The sequence below is a fragment of the Enhydra lutris genome, unplaced genomic scaffold (genome assembly GCF_002288905.1).
Source record: "Enhydra lutris kenyoni isolate GAN:26980312 unplaced genomic scaffold, ASM228890v2 scaffoldscaffold74, whole genome shotgun sequence".
Lineage (NCBI taxonomy): Eukaryota > Metazoa > Chordata > Mammalia > Carnivora > Mustelidae > Enhydra > Enhydra lutris.
In genome coordinates this window covers 6,831,092-6,840,133 of record NW_019154158.1, presented here as the reverse complement: position 1 = coordinate 6,840,133, position 9,042 = coordinate 6,831,092, and positions in this window count along the sequence as shown.

The following is a 9,042-nucleotide window of genomic DNA, read 5'->3' as shown; positions in this document are numbered from 1 at the left end:
TTTCTCACACAATCTTTTTAAAAAACATAAAAGTTTAATCTTGTAAAAATGTCAACAGATCTATTGACTAAATGGGAGTATATGAGGAATTTTGTTAGTTTTTAATTCTGTACAAGTTTTCCATGGTAAATGATGTCAAATATCAATTTTTCAATAATTCAAATGACTTTTTTAATATAGAATTATGTTTTATTTTCTCCAGAGCTAGGGTAACTCTAAGTGGCAGCTCTTAAGACACATAAATGCCACAACTCTATAATTCTCCTGTTGTATATGCCAACTGGTTTATAGTATAGCTGTAATTAAGCTATTTGCTCAAGATTATCTTCCATATGTGTCAGTGGTATTTGTTCTTGTCTGTGTCTATAGTTGCCATACATTTCTTTGGTCAATATTCTTGAAAATATCTATTGATTAATTTTAATGAAATCATACCAAAGCTAATCCATAACTCAAGGTAGAAACTACAATTAATGATTGATCTTGGCAATGGCTTATACTTGTCAAAACTCATCAAATTGAATACTTAAGATTTGTTCATTTCATGAGATATAAATATTTTAAAGATTATGAAAAAATTGGGGGAGACAAGATGGCGGGGAAGTAGGAGCAGGTGGCCTTTCAACCTGTACCCTAAAGTGAGCTGATTACCTACCAAAGAACTCCAATCACCCATGAAATCAGCCTGAGATCAGAATTTTACACGTCTGGATCTCTACAGGGGCAGAAGACGCCAGTGGGCAGGTAAAGCAGGGTGGGAATGGTGGACTGATATTGGAAGATAAACAAAAGGGGGAGGGAGCCACCAGAAGCGACCCACTGGAAATTAATACCCTAATACGAGAGTGCCCTGCATCTGGGGACCAGCATTAACTTGGAGTCTGATTGAAAGCACTCAAAAAGAGCAAAGGATCATGGGGAGAAATTGTGGGAATTGGGGCAGTTAGGGACAGGGGCTTAAGTCCCCAGACCCAGGACAGCCACCCCTGGCGCTGAGACAGAGAGAGTGCAGCGGAGAAACCAGGTCTTGGTCCCTGAGCCGCCAGTGCTTCTGAGAGCCCATGGGGTCCCGTGAGGGTCTGGGAGCTTCACCAGCCAACAGAAGCATAGCCTTTTTGCAGTCTCCATGCGCGTGCCATGCTGTGCTATCAAAGCCTAAGATGCGCGTGCCCCACACCCTCCCCTGAGAGAGGTGCGCGCAAGCCCGGTGCTCTCCAACCCGGAAAGACCAGGCACTCCCAGCCCAGGCCAGCAGGAAAATCTCAGTGTGTGATCATGGCTTGGAACCTCTCTGGTGGTCCGGAGCTGCCCAGACATCTGCCGCTGTTGTGGTTTTGGGTACAAGCAGGAGTTCCTGCCTCCCCAGGAACCGTGATTCTGAACGTGCTCTGCCAGCGGCTGAGTGGGAACTTATGTGCTCTGAAGTATCTAGAGGGGAACAGACTGAGGCTTCTCTCTGAGAGGGAGGTCGGGTGCAGTTTGCTGTCCTCTAAACCTCCAAAAACCATCAAAAGCTGTCAAGGTGAGAGAAAACAAAACAAAACAAAACAAAACAAAAACGAACAAACATAAAAAACTCCAGAGAACAAAAGCCTGAAAAACCAGTTTCCTCAGAGCCCACAACCTTGAGGGGGGCAGCAGTACTTAACTCGGGGAACATTGCCTGAAAACCCATGTGGCATGCCCCTCCCCCAGAAAAACCAACCAGGAAAAAAAGAAAAAAAAAAAAGACAACCAGAGAACAACCACCACTACTTCATAGATACAACTTTTATTTTTAATTCGTTCCCACTATTCTGGTTCATTTTTTTATATAGATAATTTTTTAACCTATTTACCATCACATTGAGATGTCCAGTACATCAAATTCCATAATAACCTTTTAACCTGAACTTTTTGATACATATACCTGTGTTTTTCTTTTGCTTTTCTTTTTTTTTTAATTTTTTTAAATTTTAGTTTAGTCTAGTTTATTCTTTTTTTACTTTTATTTTCCATTATTCATATAGAGTTAAACTAAAAGGTAACCCCCTTTCCCCAATCAATGCTACCCCTATAGGTAAACAAAATTTTAATCCCCCTGTATCTTAGGAAAGTTGAGTCCTTAACAAAGATATCAAGATACATCCAGGAAGAATCAAAATAACCTTCCTCGCCCACACTGAGAATTTACAACCGTTCTCCCATCTTTTTCTTCTGCAAGTGTTTCTGTGTATTTGTGTTTGTCCTGATAGTATATAAATCTTATACTTGGCGTTCTTTTTGACGAAGTTCTTTTTTTTTTTTTTTTTTGCTTTTATATATATTTTTTTTATCTTGTCATATACTTTTTTAATTTTTTATTTCTTTTCAGCGTAACAGTATTCATTGTTTTTGCAACACACCCAGTGCTCCATGCAATCCGTGCACTCTCTAACCAACACCTGGTTCCCCCAACCTCCCACCCCCCGCCCCTTCAAAACCCTCAGATTCTTTTTCAAAGTCCATAGTCTCTCATGGTTCACCTCCCCTTCCAATTTCCCTCAACTCCCTTCTCCTCTCCATCTCCCCTTGTCCTCCATGCTATTTGTTATGCTCCACAAATAAGTGAAACAATATGATAATTGACACTCTCTGCTTGACTTATTTCACTCAGCATAATCTCTTCCAGTCCTGTCCATGTTGTCATATACTTTTATCAGTCTTTTTGTTTGTCTGTTTTTGCTTGTATACATCATAAATCTTACTTTGGGGCCCATTTGGGCTGAGCCTTCTCTTTTATCTTTCTTTTTTTTCCCGTCTCTCTCTCTCTCTCTCTTTTCTTTTTTTCTTTTTCTTTTCTTTTTCTTTCTTTTTTCTTTCATTTGGGTGGAGCCTCCTGATTGCTCAGAAGCGTTCCAGGGTGCATCTTGACTATACCACAGTAGATACATCCAGCTACATCCGTTCAGCCATCTCTCACCAAAATGACTAGGAGAAGGAATGCCCAACAGAAGAAAAATTCAGAGGATGGGCCTTCTGCCACAGAGCTAATGGCTATCGACATAGACAATATGTCGGAAAGGGAATTCAGGCTAACAATTATCAAGGCATTAGCTGGTTGAAGAAAGCCATGGATGACCAAGCAGGATTGATTAGGACAGAACTGAAAGCCACCAGGGATGATGTTCACAATGTTAAGGCAGCACTGAAAGCCACCAGGGATGATGTTCACAATGCTTTCAATGAGTTCCAATCTAACCTAAATTCTCTAAAAGCTAAGGTAACTGAGACAGAAGATAGAATTAGTGATCTGGAGGACAAACAGATAGAGAGAAAGGATCAGGAGGAAGCCTGAAACAAACAGCTTAGAAGCCATGAAAACAGAATCAAGGAAATAAATGATGCCATGAAACGTTCCAATGTCAGAACCATTGGAATCCCTGAAAGGGAGGAGAAAGAAAGAAGTCTAGAAGATATAGTGGAACAAGTTCTCCATGAAAATTTTCCCAATCTCGCAAATGGAACTAGTGTTCATGTACTAGAGGCAGAATGGTCTTTCCCCAAGAGGATAGATTCTCAAAAGTCCTCGAGACACCTAATAGCAAGAATGAAGAATTATAATTGTAGGCAGGCCCTCTGAGGGCAGCTAGGACAAAGAAATTCCTTATGTACAGAGGAAAGCCCATCAGAATAACGTCAGACATATCCACAGAAACCTGGCAAGCCAGAAAGGGCTGGCAAGATATGTATTCAGGGCACTAAATGAGAAGAACATGCAGCCAAGAATACTTTATCCAGCAAGACTGACATTCAAAATGGACAGAGAGGTAAAGAGATTCCAAGAATGGCACGGCTTAAAAGAGTATGTGACCACCAAGCTGACAGTGCAGGAAATATTAAGGGGGGTTCTATGAAAGAGGAAAAATCCTAAGAATATCATTAAACAGAAATATAGAGGCAATCTACAGAAAGAAAGACTTCAAGGTAACACGATGTCAATAAAAACATATCTATCAATAATAACTCTCAATGTGAATGGCCTAAATGCACCCATAAACTGACACAGGGTTGCAGATTGGATAAAACGACAGGACCCATCCATATGTTGTCTACAAGAGACCCATTTTGAACATAAGGATACACCCAGACTGAAAGTAAAGGGATGGAGAAGCATCTTTCATGCCAATGGGCCTCTAAAGAAGGCTGGGGCAGTAATTCTCATATCAGATAAATTAGATTTTAAACTAAAGACTGTAGTCAGAGATACATAAGGACACTACATCATTCTTAAAGGGACTATCCACCAAGATGATCTAACAATTTTAAATATCTATGCCCCCAATATGGGAGCAGCATATTACATAAGAAAACTATTAATCAAGATAAAGAGTCATATCGGTATGAATACATTAATAGTAGGAGATCTTAACACACCTCTCTCAGTAATAGACAGATCATTGAAGCAGAAAATCAATAAAGAAACAAGAGCATTGAATGACACATTGGACCAGATGGACCTCATAGATATATACAGAACATTCCACCCTAAAACAACAGAATACTCATTCTTCTCAAGTGCACATGGAACCTTCTCCAGAATAGACCACATACTGGGTCACAAATCAGGACTCAACTGATAACAAAAGACTGAGATTATTCCCTGCATATTCTCAGATCACAATGCTTTGAAACTGGAGCTCAATCACAAGGAAAAGTTTGGAAGGAACTCAAATACCTGGAAGCTAAACACCACCTTGCTTAAGAATGCTTGGATCAACCAGGAGATCAAAGAAGAACTTAATTCATGGAAACCAACAAGAATGAAGACACTTAGTCCAAAACCTATGGGATACAGCAAAGGTGGTCCTAAGGGGGAAATACATAGCCATCCAAACCTCCCTCAAAAAAATTGAAAAATCCAGAATACACCAGCTGTCTCTACACCTTAAAGAACTGGAGAATCAACAGCAAATCAAATCAACTCCACACATAAGAAGGGAAATAATCAAGATTAGAGCAGAGATTAATGAGGTAGAAACCAGAGATACAGTAGAACGTATCAATGAAACTAGACGCTGGTTTTTTGAAAGAATCAATAAGATTGATAAACCATTGGCCAAACTAATCCAAAGAAAAGAGAGAAAGCTCAAATTCATAAAATTATGAATGAAAAGGGAGAGATCACAACTAACACTAAGGAAGTAGAAACAATCATCAAAAGTTATTACCAACAGTTATTTGCAAAAAAGTTAAGCAACCTAGATGAAATGGATGTATTCCTGGAAAACTTTAAACTCCCAAAATTGAACAATGAAGACATTGACAACCTGAATAGACTGATATCTAGTAACGAGATTGAAGCAGTGATCAAAAACCTACCAAAAAACAAGAGCCCAGGACCTGACAGATTCCCTGGGAAATTCTACCAAACTTTCAAAGAAGAAATAACACCTATTCTCCTGAAGCTGTTTCAAAAAATTGAAGCAGAAGGAAAACTTACAGACTCTTTTCATGCAGCCAGCTATACCCTGATCCCTAAACCAGGCAAAGACCCCACCAAAAAGGAGAATTTCAGACCAATATCACTGATGAATATGGATGCTAAGATCTCAATAAGATCCTAGCAAACAGGATCCAACAGCACATTAAAAATATTATCCACCATGACCAGGTGGGATTCATTCCTGGGCTACAAGAATGGTTCATCATTTGCAAATCAATCAATGTAATAGAACACATCAATAAGAGAAGAGAGAAGAACCACATGGTCCTCTCAATTGATGCAGAAAAAGCATTTGACAAAATCCAGCATCCGTTCCTGATTAAAATGCTTCAAAGTATAGGGATAGAGGGAACACTCCTGAACTTCATAAAATCTATCTATGAAAGACCCATGGCAAATATCATCCTCAATGGGAAAAATCTCACAGCCTTCCCAATGAGATCAGGAACATGACAAGGATGCCCACTCTCACCACTCTTGTAGAACATAGTATTAGAAGTCCTAGCAACAGCAATCAGACAACAAAGAGAAATAAAAGGTATCCAAATTGGCAATGAAGAAGTCAAACTCTCTCTCTTCGCAGATGACATGATTCTTTATATGCAAAACCCAAAAGACTCCACCCCCAAACTACTAGAACTCATACAGCAATTCAGTAACGTGGCAGGATACAAAGTCAATGTACAGAAATCAATGGCTTTCTTATACACTAACAATGAAAATACAGAAAGGGAAATTAGAGAATCGATTCCATTTACTATAGCACCAAAAACCATAAGATACCTGGGAATAAACCTAACCAAAGAGGTAAGGATCTGTACTCGAGGAACTATAGAACATTCATGAAAGAAATTGAAGAAGACACAAAAAGATGGAAGACTATTCCATGCTCTTGGATTGGAAGAATAAACATTGTTAAAATGTCTATACTGCCTAGAGCAATCTATACTTTTAATGCCATTCCAATCAAAATTCCACCTGTATTTTTCAAAGAGCTGGATAAATAATCCTAAAATTTGTATGGAATCAGAAGAGACCTCGAATTGCTAAGGAAATGTTGAAAAACAAGAAAACTGGCGGCATCACGTTACCTGGTTTCAAGCTTTACTACAAAGCTGTGATCACCAAGACAGCATGGTACTGGCATAAAAACAGACACATAGACCAGTGGAACAGAGTATAGAGCCCAGATATGGACCCTCAACTCTATGGTCAAATAATCTTTGACAAAACAGGAAAAAATATACAGTGGAAAAAAGACAGTCTCTTCAATAAATGGGGCTGGGAAAACTGGACAGCTATATGTAGAAGAATGAAACTCAACCATTCTTTTACACCATACACAAAGATAAACTCAAAATGGATAAAAGACCTCAATGTGAGACAGGAATCCATCAGAATCCTAGAGGAGAACATAGGCAGTAACCTCTTTGATATCAGCCACAGCAGCTTCTTTCAAGATATGTCTGCAAAGGCAAAGGAAACAAAAGAGAAGATGAACTTTTGGGACTTCATCAAGATCAAAAGCTTCTGCACAGCAAAGGAAACAAAAGCGAAGATGAACTTTTGGGACTTCATCAAGATCAAAAGCTTCTGCACAGACTAACAATGAAAATACAGAAAGGGAAATTAGAGAATCGATTCCATTTACTATAGCACCAAAAACCATAAGATACCTGGGAATAAACCTAACCAAAGAGGTAAGGATCTGTACTCGAGGAACTATAGAACATTCATGAAAGAAATTGAAGAAGACACAAAAAGATGGAAGACTATTCCATGCTCTTGGATTGGAAGAATAAACATTGTTAAAATGTCTATACTGCCTAGAGCAATCTATACTTTTAATGCCATTCCAATCAAAATTCCACCTGTATTTTTCAAAGAGCTGGATAAATAATCCTAAAATTTGTATGGAATCAGAAGAGACCTCGAATTGCTAAGGAAATGTTGAAAAACAAGAAAACTGGCGGCATCACGTTACCTGGTTTCAAGCTTTACTACAAAGCTGTGATCACCAAGACAGCATGGTACTGGCATAAAAACAGACACATAGACCAGTGGAACAGAGTATAGAGCCCAGATATGGACCCTCAACTCTATGGTCAAATAATCTTTGACAAAACAGGAAAAAATATACAGTGGAAAAAAGACAGTCTCTTCAATAAATGGGGCTGGGAAAACTGGACAGCTATATGTAGAAGAATGAAACTCAACCATTCTTTTACACCATACACAAAGATAAACTCAAAATGGATAAAAGACCTCAATGTGAGACAGGAATCCATCAGAATCCTAGAGGAGAACATAGGCAGTAACCTCTTTGATATCAGCCACAGCAGCTTCTTTCAAGATATGTCTGCAAAGGCAAAGGAAACAAAAGAGAAGATGAACTTTTGGGACTTCATCAAGATCAAAAGCTTCTGCACAGCAAAGGAAACAAAAGCGAAGATGAACTTTTGGGACTTCATCAAGATCAAAAGCTTCTGCACAGTTAAAGGAAACAGTCAACAAAACAAAGAGGCAACCCATGGAATGGGAGAATATATTTGCAAATGACAGTACAGACAAAAGGTTGATATCCAGGATCTATAAAGAACTCCTGAAACTCAACACGCACAAAACAGACAATCATCAAAAAATGGGCAGAAGATATGAACAGACACTTCTCCAATGAAGACCTACAAATGGCTATCAGACACATGAAAAAATGTTCATCATCACTAGCCATCAGGGGGATTCAAATTAAAACCACATTGAGATACCACCTTACACCAGTTGGAATGGCCAAAATTAGCAAGACAGGAAACAACGTGTGTTGGAGAGGATGTGGAGAAAGGGGAACCCTCTTACACTGTTGGTGGGAATGCAAGTTGGTGCGGCCACTTTGGAGAACAGTGTGGAGATTCCTCAAGAACTTAAAAATAGAGCTTCCCTATGACCCTGCAATTGCACTACTGGGTATTTACCCCAAAGATACAGATGTAGTGAAACGAAGGCCCATCTGTACCCCAATATTTATAGCAGCAATGGCCATGGTAGCCAAACTGTGGAAAGAACCAAGATGCCCTTCAATAGACGAATGGATAAGGAAGATGTGGTCCATATACACTATGGAGTGTTATGCCTCCATCAGGAAGGATGAATACCCAACATTTGTAGCAACATGGACGAGACTGGAAGAGATTATACTGAGTTAAATAAGTCAAGTAGAGAGAGTTAATTATCATATGGTTTCACTTATTTGTGGAGCATAACAAATAGCATGGAGGACAAGGGGAGATGGAGAGGAGAAGGGAGTTGAGGGAAATTGGAAGGGGAGGTGAACCATGAGAGACTATGGACTCTGAAAAACAATCTGAGGGTTTTGAAGGGGCAGGGGGTGGGAGGTTCGGGGAACCAGGTGGTGGGTATTAGAGAGGGCACGGATTATATGGAGCACTGGGTGTGGTGCAAGAACACTGAATACTGTTACGCTGAAAAGAAATTAAAAAAAAAGAAGTATTATTTGCTGAAAAAAACTAAATTTCTAATAAATACTTTATACAACCATACAATTTATATCTCTTTATTTGATA